Source organism: Equus asinus, chromosome 7 (genome assembly GCF_041296235.1).
Source record: "Equus asinus isolate D_3611 breed Donkey chromosome 7, EquAss-T2T_v2, whole genome shotgun sequence".
In the NCBI taxonomy this organism is placed as follows: Eukaryota; Metazoa; Chordata; class Mammalia; order Perissodactyla; family Equidae; genus Equus; species Equus asinus.
In genome coordinates, this window is record NC_091796.1 from 15,959,415 (window position 1) to 15,982,130 (window position 22,716).

The 22,716-nt window shown below is 42.0% G+C and overlaps 1 long non-coding RNA gene across 1 annotated transcript; it reads left to right on the top strand.

Annotated features, from left to right (window-relative positions):
- The first annotated feature begins 364 nt into the window (after positions 1-364).
- Positions 365-20,581, top strand: LOC139045638 (uncharacterized). Its single transcript, XR_011504383.1, has 3 exons — positions 365-496; positions 16,916-17,041; positions 17,979-20,581. It is a non-coding gene; the product is annotated as an uncharacterized lncRNA (long non-coding RNA).
- The last annotated feature ends 2,135 nt before the right edge of the window (positions 20,582-22,716 follow it).

Here is a 22,716-nt window from a genome sequence, read left to right on the forward strand (position 1 = left end):
GAAAGATTTTTTCTCTACCCTTTGAGGTTCTTTGTTTGGTCTAATAATCAAACTGACATAAGACTGATTAACATGAGAAAAACAAATTTAATTTCGTATATATGGGAGCCCCATAAAAAATATGAGACCCAAGAGTAAGTTGGGCAGTTGAGGCTTGTATGCCATCCTGAGGTAAGGAATGGGATAGGGGCCTGAGACTTCAAAGGGGAGGAGGGTAATTGACAGGACAATAAGGAGGGCAGATGTTCAGTAATTAGATGTTTGTCCTGCCATACAGATAGGTCATTCAGATAAAGTTATCTCTGGTAATAGCTTTCTGTCTCTAAGCCAGGCTCGCTATCTAAATTCTTTTAAATAGTTAAGGGAGAGGTAAAAGTTTTTCTTGAGTCTGCTAGATCTTGACTGACTTCAGCTCAAATTTATCCACATGCCGAAGTGGGACATTTTGGAGTGGCATATTCTGCTCTCCTTTGGGGCCAATTAGAGATTCACCTGGGTAAGTCAGTTTCTGCTCATGACAATGTAAATATTTCTGGAAGAATTAAGGCTTAGTGTGAACAGTTCAGTCAGACAGCCTCCTCCTTATGTGGAGGAGAATTTGGAAGTATTGAAGGATTGGGAAGTGTGGGCTGGAAGGGGCTGGTCTACTTCTGGAGTCAGGGAAGATGAAGGGCATCATCAAGCTGGAGTGTGGGTTCACAAGGGAGAGTGGCGGGAGGGACTGGTGGACCAGCTCAGACTGTTCAGGCCTGTCAGTCCATGCTAAGGACTTAGGACTTTACCCTGTATCTACTGCTAATGCTGAGCATCAATTTATTCAAGTTTATGCAAGCGTATTAGTTTGCTTGGGCTGCCATAACAAATTCCCACAGACTGGATGGCTTTAACAACAGAAATTTATTTTTTCACAATTCTGGAGGTTAGAAGTCCATGATCAAGGTGTCAGCAGGGTTAGTTTCTTCTAAAGTCTCTCTCCTTTGCTTGCAGATGGCCGTCTTCTCCCTGTGTCTTCACATGGTCTTCCTCCTGTGTGAGTCTATGTCCTAATTTTTCCTTCTTATAAGGACACCAGTCATAAAGGATTACAGCCCATCCAAATGACCTTATTTTTACATAATTATCACTTTAAAGACTCTATTTCTAAACACAGTCAATCTCTGAGATCCTGGGTGTTAGGACTTCAACATATAAATTTTGGGGGCACACAATTCAGTCCGTAATACCAAGAGTATAGACTTTTAGATCGTCACAATCATGAAAATGCAAATCATCTTTTGAAAATTAATTTGATATATATTTCAGAATAATTTCTATCCTCAACTCACACCAAGAGCACAATGTGGACTGAACAGAACATCAAGCTCGTAGAGAAATGTCAAGGGGCAGGCATTAGGGGGCAGCATAATGGTGAGCAATGTTGGGAAAAGACCAGTTAGGAAGTCCTCCATCTCAATCAGCTTTGGTATAAACTGCTGACCTGGGTGAGCAATGGAGCTTCAGGAATGTTCTCCACAAGTGTTCTCTTCCTGGACACGTTCGTTATAGCCTCTTTCTATATTGGCCAGTAGAAATGCCTGGCATTGCCCCAAAACATTAATAGAACATGTTATTTTGGAAAATGTAAAAAAATAGATGCTTTGGGAAGCATCTATAGATATGTATAATTTTGAAAAGTTATAAATTCAAGGAAAACTCAGCCAAAAAACCTAACCATTTTATTATGATAATAAATCAAATTTTATACAAAAGTACAGCAAATGGCTAGGCCACAGTTTTTGCTCTATGGCCCTGGAAACTACGTTATAAAACAGATTATTGCAGAAAGCGGGGTCAGTCTTAAATACTTTGAAGGTTACATTCCTATTTCAAAGAAATTATGAACTAGACTAAGTGTATATATAATACATGTAAAACTACAACATCTATAAACCTCTATAATCATATAAATAGTAAAATTATGTTCGAGGTCATAAAATAGACACAAAATGTGCTGTATAAATTGATTATAAAATAGGCACTAATGTATTATAGAACATATTAAAAATGTAACTTTACTATATCATAAATTTGACTCAATTTTAATATGCTAGCTGTACTAAACATGTAATTAACATTCAATTTGTTTGACTTATAATTCCAAGGTGCCTTTGAGGTATGCTTTGGATAGCCTATTTCTCAAAATCTCTCAATAACAGGTTCAGGGAAGGTGGGACTGTCATTTTATTGCTGTCGTGTTTTCCATGGAGGTCTTTCTTGTAGTTAACCTAGGAAGCACTATTCCTCAGGGTTACTTTGTTGGCATTGTTCTTTTCATTGCAGCATCTTTCTGTATTTAGATAGCTTCTGTATGAATTGAGTGGATTCTGAGATGAGCTGTCTGTTGAGCCTATTCCTCTTGTTCCTTTTTGTTGCCTTTCCATCGACTTGCAACATCAACTGTCATCCAAGCGTCATTTTTTGAGCGCCCCAAACTGCACTCACTTCCTCTTTTCAGAGCCTCCTCCCATGTTGTATTTTGTGGGGTGTGGGATGTTGGTGCATGGGGGGAGGGAGGCAGGGTCCTCCTCCTTGCCCCTTGACAGCTAGTTTGAGAGACAGGATCGGGGCTCTGCCAGGCTGACCCTCCAGCCTGGGCCTGAATCTCCAGGGACTGACGTAAAGATGCAGGGCCAGCTGATGAACAATGCCCTGTGGTGTTCAGGGTCCATGGTGCCTTGGCCTTGAGTGTTCCTGGAGGCAGTACCAGAAGCTCTGTCCTGGAGCCATTCTTCCTGTTGCCCAGACTTGCTGGGTTCCTGACTATTGTCCAAACCCAGTTCTCAGTCATCCTGTGGAGTCTGTCTGCTACCTGGCATCCTTCCAACAACTTGCCTTTTGCTTGGCTTAGCCTGAGCTCGTTTCTGTGGCTTGCCATTTTCTTTGTGGAAGGAGTATTGGAGGATGAAGCCTGGTACTGGCAGTGGCGAACACTTGCATAGGGTGAGCAGTAGATGAATGATGCTGAGACGCCTACACATGATTCTCAGCCATTCTTGCCATGGTAACTTTGGGAATTTTTTATGGGCACAATCTCATGTTTGGTTTTGCCAAGGGATCTGAGGTCCCAAGGTTCTCAGTGATGAGCACTTTCAGTTCTCTTACTCTTTCTCTCCCACTCACTCAGTGGTTACTAAGTCATGACCATGTTACTACATTAGCTGGGTCAGCATAAGTATCTATCAACCAGACTCATTTAGATCCTTCCTTCTGATATCAACATCTAGGCCTGGATATTTGGATCTGGTCCACACATCTAGAACTCTCTTCTTTCTTCCTTCTGCTGAACTTCACTTCCTGAACCTCTTTTTTCCCCTCTGGTATGTGGCCTCAGCTGGGGAATCCTGAGTGCAAAACACCAGTTCAAATCTTAACAAGAAGGGTTAGAGGTCTCAATTTCTTTGCTCCCAGGAGGCCCTGTTCCCCTGTGCAATCCCACCCCCAGCCCTCACCCTAACAGAAGAGGCAGGTAGCAGTTAAAACACTTAAGTTATTAAAGGGCCACTCCTGGGACTTATTTAGAGCAAAGAGGTCATCTCCAATGCTCCAGAATCCAAACTCTACCAGTAACTCTTAAATGGCAGTTTCTTTGTGAAAACAAAACAAAGGTGGTTGAGGATCTTGGATGTGAGCATTAACTTAGCTTTGGGGATCTTGGTCCTGCTCTGCTTCACTGCTGGATGTAGGCATCCTCATGTGGAAAGAGGCAGGTCCTGTTTTTCCTCAGAAGTCCTGCACCCCGCGCACAGTATCTGCTTACCCACATCTTTTGTGGAATGCATGGATTCTTCCTTCCATAGTCTCCAACCAGGAAATGAATTCCCTCAGTTATCAAATCTGGAAAGGTTTTAGAATAATGAGGTCTACCCAAGGGGTTCACAGATTTGAATTCCAGGTTGTTTCCCCTTTGAGTCTTTGGCTGTGTCACACTTGCAAAATTCATCAGAGTCGGAATTACATAAAATAGAATACATTTGTCAATTTACAAGGTGTCCTTAACTAGTGCAGCTGTCTGCAAACGGCATTCTCTTCCTGGGTATTTCCCGGGTAGCTAAATTCAGATCAGAACACCACTGGGTGAATATATAATTAGACTCCAAAGGGAGTTGTATGTCCCCAGGGGATATTTCTAAGAAGCTATGGAACCTTAACAGAAATACCTTTTTTCTCTAGGGAGGAAGAATATTTCTGTTTACTGATTGTCTGAGAGAAAATAGCACAGCAGCTGAAGCTTGATTTGGGGGTTTCCAGCTTTTATGTTGTATGTGTTCAATTTTTTCAATGTCCTGTCTTCCCCTCAATTCAGAGCCTCTACTGCTCGCAGCAGGATCAGATAATGGTTATTTTTACCTTGGTATAATTCAAATCAACCCACTCCCTTTCCAAGGCATTTTACATTTTGATGAACTTCTTGAAGCTCACCTCAAAATATGGATCCCAAAGTTCTGCTTCCTATAGAAGGAAACCCAAAGTTCAGTCAGGGTGGGGAGAAGTATTTCTTGGTCATAGAGCAACTCGTAAGTGTCACTGAGTGGACTCCTGCCTTGTCTCTGAGTAAGATTCTGTTTCTGCTTAGAAGATCCAAGATTGTCTGTGTGGAGTTACATAACTGTTGGGTGTGTTTGCTGGAAGAAACACCGACATTGTTCCTCAGCTGTGTTTTTTTAACTCTGTGAGGACATTCACTCATCTTTTCCTCTTGATTCTTCAGCTTCCTAAGCACGTTTCCATGCGAGAGCTCCTTCTTCTGTCTAGAAAACTCTTCTCCCAGGGATCCATGTGGCTGCCTCGCTTCCTTCAAATCTCTGCTCAAATAGTGTCTCCCCAGAGAGACCTTCCCTCACCATCCGCCTAAAGTGTCAACCTCGTCACTCTATCTCCTTACCCTGCTTTATTCATTCATAGCATTTATGCCTCCTGCCAGTACATTATACATTTAGTGATTTATTATCTATATCTCTTGATGTCAGCTTCTCAAGGGCAGGGGCTTTTTCTTCACTTCTGACTCTTAGATCAGTGCCTAGCACGTAGTAGTTTCTCAGTAAACATTTGTTAAACAAGTGGACGAATTAATGAATGTATTAATCCCAGGTTCAGAGGTCATTTCTCCAGGATTATTTTGTCAGTGCGGCCCATTCTTTACATAATTCTTTCCTTCTTCCCTTCTTTCTTATTTTTCTTCCTAAAATGAGCATTTATTGGGGCACTGAAACCCCAGAGTGGAAAACCATTCATTCTGGAATGGTTTTCTATGGACCCATAGTGTTACTCATGAATTCTCACCGTCTTCTTCCCCAGATGGTGGGCTTTTCTGCTTGTGGGTTCTCCATATTTTAGGATCTCCAACTCTCAGTTTATTGATTACGCCTTTGCTCTTTCCTCCTGACCTGAAGGATGACAATAGAGTTCATGAAGATGGTAACTGTCCAGGTCTCATTCTCTTTTGTGGTCCTGATGTCTGGCACACCCAAGGGCATTTAGTAAACATTCGTCGAATGAGTGGATGTGAATGAGTGGTAGGATAGGGGATTAGAAGACACCTAGGGAAGGCACTTTAGGGGTAGAATGCACGGAAAAGCCAAATGCCTAGCAAACTAGATTTCAAAATGTTAGAGATAAGATTCATTTCCTCTCTTAATTCAAGATCCTTTTCCTACTGTCCCTATTTAGACAGAAAGGGAAATAGGAACAAATGTACCAAATCATTGTTTAATATCTGATCATTAATTATAATTTACCCAAGACATAAACCCTGTAATTTAGCTTCAGAATTACTGTCAGTATAGCAAACCAGGAAGTGTATTTATAATAATGACTTTACTCCCCCCACCAATTTTACTAATGTAAAAATAAGTAATATATATTCATATGCTAAAAATTGTTTTAAAAGATACCAATGAAAAGTTAACTTCTCCCTCCTCCCTGTGTTTCAGTTCCTGTGTTACAATCTCTAGATATAAGCACAATTCCCAGTTTCTTATGTAGTCTCCTAGTTTATCTCTACAAAAACATATATTTAGCTATTCTTTTTAAAAAATGTGAATGGTGGCATACAATACTCATTGTTCTTCATCTCGCTTTTTTAATTTAACATACAATTTAGAGATTATTCCATTTTACTGCATAGAGAGCTGCCTAATTTTTTTAACAGTTGGCAATTATTCTGTTGTATCCATCTATGACAATTTAATCTTTTCTCCATTGATACATATTTAAGTTGTATCCAATTATTGCAATTGCAAATAGCATCATCTTATACATGGCCAAGTATAACTGTAGGATAAACTTCTAGAAGGGGAATATTTGGGTCAAAGGGTATATGCATTTTTAATGTTGACAGATAATGCCAAATTGCCTTTCTTGAAAGTTGTACCATTTCCACCTTACCTGTAACTATTCATCCTCAGTGATAATTCTCATTATGGGTATGAATGTTGCTATTTTCTTATATCTTCTCCAACAGTGTGTTATTAAACTTTTGGGTAACTTGCCAATCTTTCAGGTGAAAAAAAAATCTCATTGTCATTTTACCTTGCATTTCTCTCTCTACAAGGGACGTGAAAATCTCTTCACGGGTTTAAGATTCACTTGTAGTTTCTTTGCTGGAACTGTGTTCTCCTATTCTTTCCCCATTTCCCTATTAGCTTCTTTTCCTAGGTACTGTTCATTTAATAGAGGTTTTTATATATTAAAAGATTAGTGAAAGTTATTATTGCTGACAGTGGTTGAGTAGGGTTGAGTCCACTGCAAAAAACTGCATCAAATTACATGTTAAGGACTTAAAATTCACATGTCATTTTGCTGTTTCTAAAAATTAAGATGTATTTAGAAACATAACTATAATAATATTTAGATTCTCTAAATAGTAATTGACAAATAGAGTTGGTGCCACTGCCAAAGTTTGTGATTCACACATATGGAGAGCTCAAAGAGACTTATTATCTAGTTCTATTCTCCCAATTTATAGATAAGAATCTAAGGGCAAGAAGACTTGGTCCTTTGGCTTCAACTAACAAAAAGCCAGGCTCAAACTGGCTTGCTCAATAAAAAAAAATGTATTGGTTCACTTAAAAGGAAGCCCAGAGCCAGTGCAGGCTTTAGGACTGGCTGATCCAACCAGCTCAACAGCATCATCAGGGACCCAGGTTATTTCCCACCAAAGGGTGGTTGCCAGTACCAACCCAGGGCTATTGCTTCCTTATTATCTTCCAACAGCAGAGAGAGAATGCTGCTTCTGTAAAGCCTCTCAGAAGAATGAGGACAAACCTAAGTGGAAATCTACAACAAACGTCTTCTCTTATCTTATTGGCCCTTACTAAGTCACATGACACCTCCTGAGGCAATCATTGGCAAGGGGACATCTCACCCTCAGACCAATCAGAACTACCCCTGAAGCTGGGAGTCCAGTCAGCTTCCAGTGAGCTGGGTGGGCTGTTGGGGAGGGGCTGGGTACCCAAACAAAATCAAGTCCATGCTATGTGTAATATCATGTAAAATAGCATTATTGAATGCCCCTACATTGTTTTAATTTAGATAGCATAAAAAATAAAATAGATTCCCTTGAAATCTGTATTAGTCAGGGTTCCCCAGAGAAACAGAACCAATAGTATCTACACACACACACACACACACACACACTCACACACCCCACACACAAACATGCATAAAGAGAATTATTTTAAGAAATTAGTTTCATTGTAGGGCCTGGGAGATCTGAAATCTGTAGGGCAGACCAGCATGCTGGAAACACAGGTAGGAATTGACGTTACAGTCTTGAGACGGAATTCCTTTGCCAATAAACCTCAGTGTTTGTTCTTAAGACCTTGAACTGATTGGATGAGATTCACCCACACTGTCAAGGGCAATCCCTTTTACTCAAAGTCAACTGAGTGTAAATCTGAATCACATCTACAAAATGCCTTCTCAGCAGCATCTAGACTAGTGTTTGACCAAATAATTGGGCACCATAGCTTAGCCAAGTTGACACATAAAATTAACCATCACATAATCTTTATTGCCCAATCTTATTTTCCTTTATGTTTCTAGCTTTAAATTTCCTTGGAGTGGGTGGTGTTGATTTCAGAAACATAAACCTTATGACGAGGGTGTTGCCACTATAGAAAGTGCATGAATCATTGTTTTTCATACTAGCCCATAACATCCATAGCGATGTCCCCAGACATAGATGGATTTAGCCCAGTTTTACGGATGAGAACACTGTTCCACTTAGGCTCTGATTCAGATTTAATCTAGTGTTATGCTGTGGGGAAGGGACTGGAGAGAGGTTTTCTTTAGCATCTGCAGTAACACTAAGGCAGTCCATGACCCAGCAAGAGTGCTGAACATTGGGACGCAAGCTCAGCAAATAAAGGGAAAAAAATAGGGTTAGAAACCTTTAACTATGGGCTCTATCTGAGCCAGCATGGGGCTGAAAACCCACTCATCCCATGATGACGATGATGATGACGATGATGATGATGATGATCTACTCACTTGATAGCACCTATGAATATATATAGAACACATTTTGAGAATATGGCTTGACAAATATTCTGGAGCAAGTTATGGGATATTTTAGCTCAAGGGTCTCTCAAATTGTTACAGAACCAGGTTCATTTTGGCCGCCACACAATTACGCCAATCACTGAGATGACAAGTTTGCAAAGAAAAAAGGTTTAATCACAAGGCAGCCAAGTGAGGAGATGGGAGAGCAAATAAATTCTCCTCCCTGAAAAATGAGGATTAAGGATATTTGTGGGATAAAGGGATGCGATTGTCTGAAGTGGGATAAATGATTGGAAGTAAGGAGAAGTGAGGTAACTGATGATCTGTGCAGGCGTAATCAAGCTTTTTAGCTCTTTATAGGACACATGGTCACAAAATGGGGGTGTTACCATGGTCTGAGGGTGGAGTTTTCAGCTCCTCAATGTCAAAGGGCCACTTATGGGTCATTTGTGCAGGCCCAGTTGATGAGATGGTGGTCTCAACCAGCCTGAACTGGACAAGGAGTCCACTCTCAGTTTCTGAAAAACTTAAGCACCCCACCGTTCCCATGGTGACCCAAGCGTCATCTGAGTGGTTACCTATAGTGTGGGCTTTAGTGAGGCATTATCTAACTACTTGCACAAACGGACAACTAACTGAGTATAGTTAAAGCAAGTTGGCTTCCAGTTCAAGATTAAGATTTACTTTGGGTGTTAGTGTGCAGTTATTAGATTGTTCTAAAACCCTTTTTCATAATCTGAGATTCCCCTTCCTCTATGAGGAGGGGATCATTTTAGTATGCTGGTAGTTTTTGTTTTTACAGGCTGTGAAAGTTCTTGTTTATCTCAAAGTGTATGAAAGTTTAGGCTGTTTCTACCCCAAAAGCTGCTCCAATCCAGTGGCTAACCCCAGATCATGGAATTACTTACTTAAGAGGCAAAAACAAACAAACAAAACAGTCGATTAATTCTGAGGGGAATTTTGAGTGAAAGGCTCCTGATTGGCTGTCAGAGTTTCATTCTGCCTTATGTTAAAAATCACCACTCTAATTCACTGGGCACAAATAATACAGGGTGGTTGTGGGTGGGGATGTTTACACGAGGCTCTGGAGAGAACAAAGGGACTTTGGGGAGCAGCCAAGTGAGTGCAATTTAGGAATTCTTGCCTGGTGCAGAGCCAGCCAGAATACTTTCCTTCCTTCAGGTATTTTAACAATTAATTATCAAAACAAAAATAAACGACAGGTGACTGTTTTTCCTCTCCAGTTGCGTCTCAGATCTGGAAGCCCCTTTCTCCTCCTTTATTAGGCCCCCTTAGCACCACACTGGATGCTCCTGGGAAGGGAGAGTGTCCTGCTACGTCAATTGGTCACCACCCTATTTTAAGCCTGGGACTGGAGAGACCTCACTGCCAGGGCCAGAGAAACTATTTCCACCTCCTGAAGAATCTGAGCTGCTTTCTCTCTGATAGACAGCCTTCCAATAGTGTTCCCTGAGGGTTTTCTAGGGCTTATTGTCCTCATAGCGTACATTGTTGATGGGAGAGTGATTGTTTTTGAATATCTATCCTGGCTGTTTGAAAAAGATAAAATGTCGGAAGTCGGACGTGCCTGTGACCCAGTCTTCCAGGCTCCCCAGCTGTTGGCGCAGCGCTTCTGGGCCGCAGGTGTTGAAGGCACAACCCCATTTAGGCAGACGTAGCTGGGAGGCTGGGCGGCGCTGGCTGCAATGAAGAAACCAGCGGAGGAGGAGATGCGCCCTCCTGTGGCGGAAAGTAAGACCGCCTGCCGAGAGGCGCGCCCAGGGTGCGCAGAGATGTTTTCTCTGCAAGTATCCTTGCCCATAGATGTAAACAAAGCAAATCCACCCTTCAGCCTCTGCTGCCCTACCACCTTGAGGTCACCTTTCTCAGAGTGGAGAATGATGGACGCTGGGGGAGGAAAAGAAGAGCTAAGGATTTTTCCCATTTCATCTTTTGCACATTGCCCCGCTCTCCCCGCTTGGCTTCCCCCCCAGCCCACTGGCTGACCCAAACCTCCTCTGGACTCTTCTACCTCCCACCCCTCGTTTAACCTCCTTGTCTATGATAAGTCTTATCTCGCTTTGCCTCCCAGTGGAATAAGGGTTCATTGGTCTGCCTTCTCAGCCAGACTGTATTTCCTGGAGGACATGGTCACATCCTAGTTATGCCTGCATCCTGCCTGGTGTATTCCACACAGTATGTGCTGAAAACAGGCTCGTAGCACATTGGATGGCAAACAGGAATTTCTTGGTCATCTGGGAAGAGTCCTGTATAATTGTCTGGTTGCATTTTAGGCTTGTCGTCGTGAGTCAAGGGCAGCAGGCTGATTTTAGATGTTGATTCTAAGAACTCACTCAACTGACTCAGATTTTACAAAATGTCCTAGGTCACATGGTTTCACCTGAAAATTTCTTTTGTCTTTGAAACAGCTGAGTGAATTAGATGGAGTAGATGTTACTAGCTTTAGTTTTTAAATAAGGAAAGTGTTCAGAAAGTGCAAGTGACTTGCCCAAGGTTGCCTGGATAGTGAATCATGGTTGCACCTATTCCTTTTGCCTCTTTGCCCAGAGCCCTGACAATCTTTGATCGTCATCCTTCAGGGCTCAGGCTATCTGGGTGAGTACGTGACCTCCACATGCTAGCCCAGGGTCTTCAGCGAGTTGGGCTAGCTCTCTTCCCCCATCAATTTTGATCCCATCCCCAGCTGACTGGTGACTCACTGAGCATATGACATAGGGCAAATCGTTAACCTGTACCTACATCTCAGTTCCTTCATCCTGAAAATAAAGATGACAATAGATGCCAGCTGCCTCGAACGGTGTTGTGAAGATTAATGAGACTATGCAGGGAAGTGCCCTGAGCTCCTGGGATGAAAGGCTTAGCAGAAGCACAAAGTCTAATTATAATTTCTTAACAGTTTCAAAGGATCCTCTGGGAAGGCTAGTTCTTGCTGCTAAATTTGGAGAGGACGCCTGCGTGGGACGGATGCTTTTCTCTCTACTGGCAGTCCCAGCAGTCTCCTGCTTGTGCTGGGCTTGACAGCTCTGCTCCAATCCAGCAGCGCTTGGTCTACCCTCAGATTTTATTGCCAAAGAAGTTAGAGCCCTCCAAAGCACTGCCCCATCTTCCACACTCACAGCAAGGAGCAGGGCTACTCATTTTGGACAGGCATCCGATGGGGATCTATGAATTTTAGGACATTTGGGTGCAGTCCCCAGTCTAAGGGGCAGGAATGTGGTATAGGTCAACAAGGATATAGGAAGTCAGCTGGCTGGGACCTTCCAGGAAAGGTTTTCCCTCCCTGGTAGGAGGAAGGTCCAGAAAAGAACCTGTCTTTCCAGGCCTGTCCTCAGCTTTCTGCCTTTGAACACAGTATAAGAGCTGCTCCTTGGAGCTCCTGTTGCCATCTTGAGACCTGAGAATTGTAGCAACGTTGGCCCTGACGCCACTGAATCATTGAGGCAACACAGGATTTCTTACTTGTGAGAAAAAGAAATCTTTGCTTAGTCACCGTTGGTACGCTTTCCTGTTGCTTAGAGACAGACACTCCGAACTGATACATGGCCATGTCCACCGTGGGGTGGGTCAGGTCCAGGAGGCCGTCATGGAACTCTGACCTGGAATGGTACTGTAGAGGCTTTGGAACACTGGATTTTATGTGGAAAATCTTTGGCTTTGTTCATTTTCTACTCTGCTCTGACTTCCTTCTGACCACTCTCTCCCCCAGCTACTCATGTATTGATCTGTCCTGACTGCAGAAATACAGTCAGTGCCGCCCCAGATTCCAAGCAGGAAGGAGCTTCCTGTCCAGATATCCAGAGCCCTCACTGTCCTTGACTGTCTACTATGTTTCTCACCCACGTCGATGTCTCCAGGGCCAGGTAGCCCTTCCCTCATGCAAACACCTCTCTTTCATGTCCTAGTTCTTCAGAGCCATAATTGGTGGTGACTCAGTGCGTTACCTTCACAGGTGGCACTGGCATTTTCACATAGTGGAGGCAATTCTGGGCATAGTTGTGAAGGAGCCAGCCCGGTTTCCTGCACCCTCCTACTGCCCTTTTCTGTTCTCTCTTGTCCTCTACTCATACAAATTTTCAAGTCTCTAGTGCTTTCTTGCTGTTCAACAGGGCACCATTCTTAATTCTAAGGGACTCAGTTGTCTTGTTTCTGAAACAGGGATAACAATGTTTTGTCTGATCAGATATCATGGATTTTCTTCTCTACTCTCTTTGGATGCTCTCTAGCTTTATATTCTGTGCCCACCCAGGCACCGTCAGAACTCTTTTCTTCTTGGCTTTATGAAAATTGTCAGCACTTGAGTGCCCTGATCAATGCTGCAATGGATAAAGAGAATTTATCTCCTTCGGGTTATTTGCATTTTCAGAGAGGATCTGAGGGGAAATGCTGAGAAGTTTGAGACCCTCTCTGGAACCCGATGTGGACAGTCAGCTACTCTACCCATATGACCAGTCTGTGTCTTCAATGAGCATAGGAACACCCATGGTCCAGCTTTCAGTTTATTTTCCTTGTTTCAGATTTACTGCGGATTAGGGCACCCAGAATTAACCAAGGCCTTTAACATTTAATGACTAGCGGTAGAAAGGAAGTAAGATGAACCACTTGTCTCAGATAACCATAGAACTTTGAAAGCAAATATAGATTTCCTAGCCACCTCTAGGGAAGGGGGCCATCCTCCCGAGACCTATAGGAAGCCAGCAGATACCTTGAGATACTTAAAGGAATGATAAAGCAGCCGAGCTAATTAAAACATCTGCCAAATACCAAAAATTGAGATTAGCGGTGAAAAGGATGCTTCGAGGGCCATTTGTTTGCCTGTAAGGGATATGATTTCAAATGATAAAGTTGACTTGGGAAACTCCCAGGCATTAAATAGTTTGGGAGAAGATCTTAAATTGTCTTTCTCTGTGTGTGAGACAGAAATCTGTATGTTGGTTGCATTTCAATACAGTGAAACTTAGTCCTCACGAGATGGAAATGTGCTGGTTCTTAGGTAATTAGGATGCCTTCCCAGCCAAAATGAGAGAATTGGCTTTGCATTAGGCTTGGAAAGAGAGTCAAGTGTATATGGAAGCCAGCGAGCCAACTCATTAAAACGAATAACAAATGAATAAACAGAAATTCTGTTGAGGGATGTGGTATGTGTACACAATCATTGATGACATGTCCATATGAACACGGAGTCTTACTTTTTCAAATTAACTTTTACTTTTCCCTCTTAAGTCTTAGGTTTCTCGTTCTGCCCGCAGTGATTAATGATGTTCTGTTACTTCAAACATCCCAAGTCTGGCTCTGGTGACTGGCTGTTCCTTTGCTTGCCCTGATGTAATCATTGATGGGAATGGCGTTAATGGCCCATGGAAGAGTTGGCATCCATATATGGATGGACTGATTTAGATTGGCTACCAAAGTGACCCAGGTTATTGTTTGGTAATTGGCCATGAAGTGAGCCAACATTAACAGACTTAGTCATTCAGTTGTTCTAAATCACTGCTTAGCATGAGATGAGAGGTGCAGGAAGGATAGGAGTAATATCCAATTTTGGAGGCCCATCTGTGGGCCAGGTGCTGTGCTAGGTTTTGAGGAGGCGTCAGAGGAGGAATTAAAAGATGAACACGACATTGCTTCTGATCTTGATGGGATTTATTTGGTGAAAGAAGAGTTTAGACACCAGACCTTATTTCACTCATCTCAGGAAGAGGCCTGGAAAGCATTGAGGAGTGTAGGAGTGTGTGGGGCCTTTGTGTAAAGACTCATCGTAAAAATGCTAAACAGGCTGAGGAGTGGTAGAAAATATAGTTAAAAGTTACTATATTCATTTCCTAGCGCTGTTGTAACAAAGTACCCAAACTGGGTGGCATAAAGCATCAGGAATTTATTCTTTCATAGTTCTGGAGCCAAAAGTCCACAATACAAATGTCAGCAGGGGTGGATCCTTCTTAGGAGTTCAGAGGGAGTATCTATCCAAGCTTCTCTTCCAGCTTATGGTGGTGGCAGGCAATCCTTGGCGTTCCTTGGCTCACAGTTGCACGACTCCAGTCTGTGTCCATTGTCATATTCACATGGCCACATTCCTTCTGTGCCTGTCCATCTCCAGGTGCAGTGCTATTTTATGTCTTTAATCTCAAAAACGGGGGCTGCTAATTTTGAGGAGAAATAGAAGGAAGTGAAATGGTTAATGAAATCCATTCTCACTCATGTAAAAAACAACTGAGGACATGTATTTGTGATGAGGCATCAGCAGTCATTATACTATTCAGATTGGCCATACCAGTTGGTTAGTTTCTTCTCTTAAGGGAAGTGAACAATTTTTGCCATTGTTGTACTAGTTAGGATAGGCTTTATACTGCAGTAATAAGTAACTCTAAAATCTCATTGGCTTAGTACTACAAAAGTGGGTGTCTCTGTCATGGAACAGCTCTCATTTCTATCTCTACAGGCCAGCAGGAGGACTCTACTCAATACAGTCGCTCAGAGACCTAAGCTGACAGAGGCCCCATCGTGGCACAGACTTTAAAGATGACCATAGCAGGGGATAGGGAACGTGGCAAATCCTACACTGGCTGTGAAGGCTCCTCCTCCTGTTTCAATAGCTCAGTGCAGTCCCATGGCCAGGTCTAACTATAAAGGATATATAAGGCCTACTGTGCACCTGGAAGGAGGAGAACTGGAATATTTATGGGCAGCACTAATGTCCACCACATTGAGATGCGAATTTTTTCAGCCCTACAGTTACCACACAATGACATCACTGTGCTTTGCAGTTTGGAGAGGGAGACTTCTCCCCTGCAGTATGGAACTTTGACCAAACAACTGAATACATACAATGCTGAGGAAACTCTTAGAACACAGCCATAGGTAACAAGGCCATTTATAAGCAAAGACGTAGACGGACAAAGAATATGTGGTCGTCCCTTGAATAGTCTTATGATTAGTACTCAATAATTTAGGCCCCTAAGTGTGCTAGTTAATATAGAGGACAGAAAAATAATCTATTTACTTAAGCTTGCTATTTATCTAGTTTATCCATTTAGGCCATGTTGGAACATTTTGCCAAGAATGGTCAAGTACAGTTGTCCCTTGGTATCCATAGGGAATTGGTTCCAGAACCCTTGCAGATACCAAAATCCTAAGATGCTCAAGTCCCTTATATAAAATGGCATAGTATTTGCATATAACCTATGTGCATCCTCCCATATGCTTTAAATCATCTCTAGATTACTTATACCTAAGACAATGTAAGTGCTTTGTAAATAGTTGTTATGCTATATTGTTTAGGGAATAATGACAAGAAAAAAAGTCTGTACGTGTTCAGTACAGATGCAACCACCGTAGGCCTTTTGATTCGTGGTCGGTTGAATTCGCAGAGGCAGGACCCGCGGCTCCAGAGGACCTACTGTGATACAATTAATGTGAACTTCATTAAGATGGTTACTTTTCTCCTGTATTGGCATTTTTGAGTCTAGTCTATCTTTGGCCACAGGGAGCCTACTGAAACTTCTACACCGTGAGTTCCTATTTCTGCAACCTCAAGTGTCTTGTTTTCTCTCTTTGAGATAAAATGGGAGGGTCCCATCATTTTCTTTTCCTTCAGAGGAAAGGGTTTAGTCAGGAGGGAAACAAACCCATTAAGGTGATGCCAAAGGATGATCCCTAATTAAGTTATATTTTTTTAATGGAGGCTCAAGATTTACCAATGAACTCCAACAGTGAGGAAGGCACTGAAGTGAAAAGAGGAGAAATCAGCACTAGCTTTCTGTTTCAAGAAGCCAAAAACCTTTTTTTTTCTTCAAAATAAAGGGATTGCACTAGAGCAATTTCCCCTTGTGCTGCGATACATCTGCAACAAAAGAACCACTTTGAATAATGAACAGTCTTCTTCACAGTAGGAAACTGTGCTGCGGAGAGGCCCTCAATAATGGTGTACTTAATAATTAGAAATATGATCAGGAATTGACCTTTCGAGTTGGATACATTATTATTCACTTTACCTGCTTACTGTCCCAGTGGGTGCTGTCACAGAGCCTGTGACTAAAAACCCTGAGAAAGATTTCTCTGCCAAGTTCCATAAATAATCTGTTTGCCCAGTGTGCCTGAGGTATACATGGCATATGTTTAGATCCACGTGGAGTCTGGATGTGGTAAGTGGCCTTGAGTTTACGGAGAATTTGTACTCAGTTTGTAAGGAAGGAACACACTGTAAATATGGCAGCGAGCCACTGTCCTCCTGAAATAGCCTCTTGCTCTTTTAAGAGGAGATAAACCTGGGTTATGTAAGGTCCCTGATAATGAAGTTCTATCCAACGATATCTATTTTTTTTAAATCCTTACATATATGGTGAAATTACGCTTTCAGGAAAGAAGATGTGACTGGAACTTTGAAAGCATGATCACTCCCTATTTCTCAGATGACACGTCAGCTGTCCTCATCCGGTTTCGCTGTCCACTGTGAAGACCAGCCTTCAATCTTCCAGGGCATAAGGTATGAAAGGGATATCAGCAATCAACGGTTAGGAAGGTATGCAGACCTCATTACATATTATAATTCCCAGAGGAGCCGACGGCATCAACATCTGAGGTGGGTGTTTCACACACGGCTCCATGTCCTTTGATGTCTGTGCTTTGCTTGTGCTTCAATGTGATAATTTGTGTGAACACACCCGGAACAGTGCCTGCATACACTAGGTGCTTAAGAGTTGGCAGTTTCCTTCCCCCTTCCTTTTCCTAAGCTCTGCAACTCAGCAGCATTGTTGTCAGCCTGGAGCATGCTGATGAGGCCCTATGTCCCCTCTTGGCTGTAATTAATATTCATCCCCAGGTAATGCCCCTTCTTTGAGAATCTCACCTTGCACCGACCATCATGTAGTCCAACAGTCAAAGTCCCCAGAAGTCACTGGCAGATGTAAAAATTTGAGGCTGATGAGGCTAATCCTGGAGGCAAACAACATGCCAGACAGTTAGTGCCCCTCAGTAGGCTAGTGAAGAATAGCAATTAGGGTGAATGAATTTCACTTCATTCCACTGCCTGGTGGGGAAACACAGAGGATCGCATCAAGTTCCTGGGGCAGCTGGGGAATGTCAAGTGCGAGGGACAGAAGGAAACCATGCAGCCTGCTCTTTGAAGGTTAATTTTTTCACTTTGCAGTGCAGCTCTTCACCTACGGAGTCATGCCAGGAGGGAATTCACTGGCATGGTACATATGCTCCATATTGCAGCCCAGTGGGGGGACACCTTTCAGAATGCTGTCCTTGTGCTGGGGTGCCTGAGGACCGATGGGCACTTAGGGCTGTTTTCAGCAAGAATACGCCTCTCTCCACTCTCTGCTCCCTCTCTGCATCGCTCACAACAGTTGGGTCATATGAATGGAAGTGTCTTTTCTCAGCCATCTGGTGATTCATTCTTCTCTACCCCCTACCAGGAACCATGAGAGCTGCTCACACGCTGCCAAGTCAGCTGGGGGGGACGGCTGCTGCCTGTGACCTGCCAGACAGCGGGGCATCTTCAGAGGCCCTCTCCATACACTTGAAATGTGTGCAATGGCTGGGTCAAAATTGTAAAAATCCCACAAAATGAACATGCTAATTAGTTAATTAATTAACAAGTAAACTGGTATGTGTATGTGTTGTAGATCCGGCCAAAGTGACAACGGCACATCAAGGATCCATACTTTGTTATTGTTTATGTTAAAATAGATCTTTAAAAATGTACTGTACAAGGCTTGTATTGGATTCCTAGGGCAGCCATAACAATTTACCACAAACTGGGTGGTTTAAAACAATAGTAATTTATTCTTTCACAGTTCTGGAGGCTGGAAGTCTGAAATCAAGGTGTCAGCAAGGTTGGTTCCTTCTGGAGGCTCTGAGGGGGAATTCATCCCTTGCCTCCCTCCCAACTCTTGGGGGTCGCCGGCAATCCTTGATACTCCTTGGCTTACAGATGCATCACTCCAACCTCTGCCTCAGTCACGACGTTGTATTCTTGTCTCTGGGTCTCTGTGTCTGTGTCCAAATTTCCCTCTCCTTATAAAGACATCAGTCATTGGATTAGGGCTCACCCTAATCCCGCATGACCTCTTCTCAGTGTGATTACATCTGCAAGCAAAGATCCTATTTCCAATAGGATCACGTTCACTGGTTCTGGGGGTTAGGACTTGAACATATCTTTTTGGCAGACACAATCCAACTCACAACAAGGCTCAAAGGCTGTATTGCTTTTACAATTACTGTATTGTAAAAAAAGGATAGCCTTTTTCAATAAATGATGCTAGAATAAATGGATATCCATATGCCAAAAGAAAAGAAGAAAAAGGAGCCTCAATTCATACCTAACAATCTACTAAATAAACTCAAAATGGATTATAGATCTAAATGTAACACCTGAAACCATAAAAGTTCTAGAAGAAGACTTGGAAGAAAACCTTTGTGACCTTGGGTAGGCAAAGATTTCTTAGAAATGAAACTAAAAGCACAATCTATCAGAAAACAAATTGATGAATTAGATTTCATCAAAATCAGAAACTTCTGCCCTTCAAAAGACATTGCTAGGAGAATGAAAAGACAAGCCACAGAATGGGAAAAAATCTTTTTGAAGCATATTTTTGATAACAGACTTGTATCCAGAAAATAAAAAGAAATCTCAAAACTCAACAATAAGAAAACAAATAACTCAATTAAAAATGGGCAAATACATCTGGTTACTCCACCAAAGAAGATATTCGGATGGTAAATAAGCACATGAAAAGATGCCCAACATTATTAATCATTAGGGTATTACAAACTAAAACCACAGTGAGATACCACAACACTCCTATTATAATGACTAAAATGAAAAAAACTGATAATACTGTGTTAGTGAGAATATAGAGGAAATGGGACTCTTGTACACTGCTGGCAGGAATGTAAAATAGTAAAAAGACTTTGGGAAACAGTTTGGCAGTTTAAAAAAACAACAAACCCAGAACATCTACCTACCATAGGATTCCAGCCATTCCACTCCTAAATATCTTCCCAAGAGAAAATATATGTCTATACAAAGATTTGTACACAAATGTTCATAGCAGCTTACCTCGTAGTAACCAAAAGCTGCAAACAACCCAAATGTCCATCAGCATATCCATTGAATGGACTGAATTGTGTGCCCCCCAATTTCATATGTTGAAGCCCTAACCCCTAATGTGATTGTATTTAGAGTAGGAAGTAACCAAGGTTAAATGAGGTCATAAGGGTGGGGCCATAATCTGGTAGGATTAGTGTCCTTACAGGAAGAGACACCAGAGAGCTCACTTGCTTACTTCACTATGTGAGGACATAACGAGCAGGCAGCCATCTACAAACCAGGAAAAGAATCCTCACCAGAACCTGACCATGCTAGCACCCTGATCTTGGACTTCCAGCCTCAAGACTATGAAAACATAAATTTCTGTTTAAGCCACTCAGGCTATGGTATTTTCTTATGGCAGTGTGAACAGACAAGCACATGAATGAATAGACAAATTGTGGTATATCTACATAATAGAAATCTAGTTGGCAACAAAAAGCAATGAACTATTGATACACATAATGACATGGATAAATCTCAAAATACCAATGCTGAGTGAAAGAAGCCAGACCTCTCCCCTCACCCCTCCCCACAACAAGTGTACACTGTATGATTCCATTTATATAAAACTCTGAAAATGCAAACTAATCTGTAGTGATAGAAAGCACATCAGTGGTTGCTTGGAGGTTGGGGGAGGGTCTGCAGGGGTGGGAGAGAGGTATTACAAAGGAGTACAAGAAAACTTTCAGGGGTGATGAATATATTTACTATTTTGATTGTGGTGATGGTGTCATGGGTGTATATATATGTCAAAACATTAAATTGTATACTTTAAATATGTGCAGTTTGTTGTATGTTAATTCTACTTCAATAAAAATATTGTATGCCTGTTTATATGTCAGATATTTTGCTGGGTGTTTTCATAAAATATTCATTTGCTTCTGAAAGTATTGTGTGGTAGGGATAAAACTGAATTTAGAAAGGATTAATATACCTATAGAACAAGAATGTATTATTCAGAGAGGAGGAGGAGAGGAAGGGAGAAAGGAAATGGGGAATGGAATCCAAAGGGATTCCTGGAACAGAGGGAGTAGCCAGGGAAGAAAAAAGGGGAAGATGATGTGGTTGATTGTACTTTCCAACAATGGGCACATTATTTCTTCTTACAATGTAGCTCTGACACTCTTCCCATTGAGTGATGGAGTCTTTGTTCCCTCATTTTCAATATGGGGAAGCTTGTGACTACTGTGGAAGTAATGCTATGTGACTTCTGAAGTCATAAAAGGTGATTCAGCTTCTGCCTGGTTTTCTTGCAATGTTCTCTCTTGGATCCCAGCCCCCATGATAGGATGAAGCCCAAGCAGCCATGAGGAGGTCTTATCTGAGCTCTGAGGTGGAGGACAGCTCTGTCTGAGGTCTTACTTGATAGCCAGCATCAACCATGTGACATCTGGGTGAGTAAGCCTTTGGATGAGTTACATCCCAGCCTTTGGGTCACCCCAACTAAGGTCTTGACATTGTGGAGCAGAGAGGAGGTGTCAGTGGTGTATCCTTCCTGAATTCCCAAGCCACAGAATCTGTGAGCACAATAAAATGGTTGTTATTTTACACCACTAAATTTAGAGTGTCTTTTATGCAGCAATGGCAATGAAACAGGTGATACGGAGGAAGTGGAAGTAATAGAAACAATAGAAGGAAAGCTAGGATCCAGCCCTCTTGAAAAATTAGAAAATATTCATAGGTAGTTTTACTAGCTTTAAAGAGTGGAGACTCCCAGAGAAGTGATCTAAGGCTTTCTGGGATGAGAAGTAGCCCTTGTCATCATGGGTACTAGGAAGGTGGTCACAGTAGCTAAAGTACTGGAGTGGAAGAAACTCTCTCATGATCAGTTCTCTGACAGTCCTTACAAAAGTAAGAGTGTGGCCAAACACATGGGTTAGGATTTGCCAGCTTCTCGTTCCAGGAAGAAAGATTTAAGAAAAATTGTGTTTTGGGTTAATGCTGTAATTAATTACACATACTATAAATTAATACTCATGTTTTTTGCACAACGGGAATCACAAGAGACAGAATGTGTTATTAGTAGATCATTTTATTATTTATTTTTAATACAAGGCTCTCTTTCTTTCTTTTTCTGCAGGGAAAGATTGGCCCTGAGCTAACGTCTGTGGCAATATTCCTCTTTTTTTCCCCCTTCCCAAAGCTCAAGGGCGTAATTGTATATCCTAGTTGTAAGTCCTTCTAGTCCTTCTATGTGAGCCACCGCCACAGCATGGCAGCTGACAGATGGGTGGTATGGTTCTGCAACTGGAAAATGAACCTGGGCTGCCAAACCGGTGAGTGCTGAACTTTAACCACTTGGTCATCACGGCTGGCTCAGTAGATCATTTTAAAAAGAGGATTCCTTGATCTAATTTTGCCCACTCCGTATGTCATAAGCTTGACTCTTGAAATCAAGCAGAAGTCTCCCAAATCCAGGTATTTATACATAAAAATATCTTCAAAGTTCTTTAGCTCTATTATGAAGATGACAAATGGATTTGAGAATGAATCCATCTGCAATAAGAATTACTTGTGAAGTGACTCCTATGTTCATGAAGTCCCAGCAACTAAAGGGCAATTCTGACATCAAAGTTTGGTTCTGGATCCCTAGTGAACTAGTAACAACCCTTAATCAATGTGTTTGCATTCATTTTGGCTTGTCTGAATTTTGTTTTCAGATTTATAGATTCTTTCTTGCGTGAACCACTTCACCTTTGTCTTTGCTATATGCCATGTTGGGATATTATGCTTTTTTGATTCAGAAAATTCATTGCTAATTTCCATCTTTGCTTGTGTTCTTGTTTAGAATACAGTTTCAGAAAGAGTCTTATCAATTGATTTCTACAGATGCCCCTGTTTCCTCCAACATGTAAATGATAGGCTAACTGCTTTACCTGTTAACAAAGAAATGGTTGAATAATTTTACAGCTCTCTTGCCTAACCTGATCACACTCTCTGCATTCTTTCTGGTGGTGATGACATTCTCTTTCTGGAGGAACTAGCGTTTATGGTACACTGTGGCACTGGAAAGGAAATTTTAAAACTCATTTGGAGGGAAGAGTGTCTTTCAGCATGGA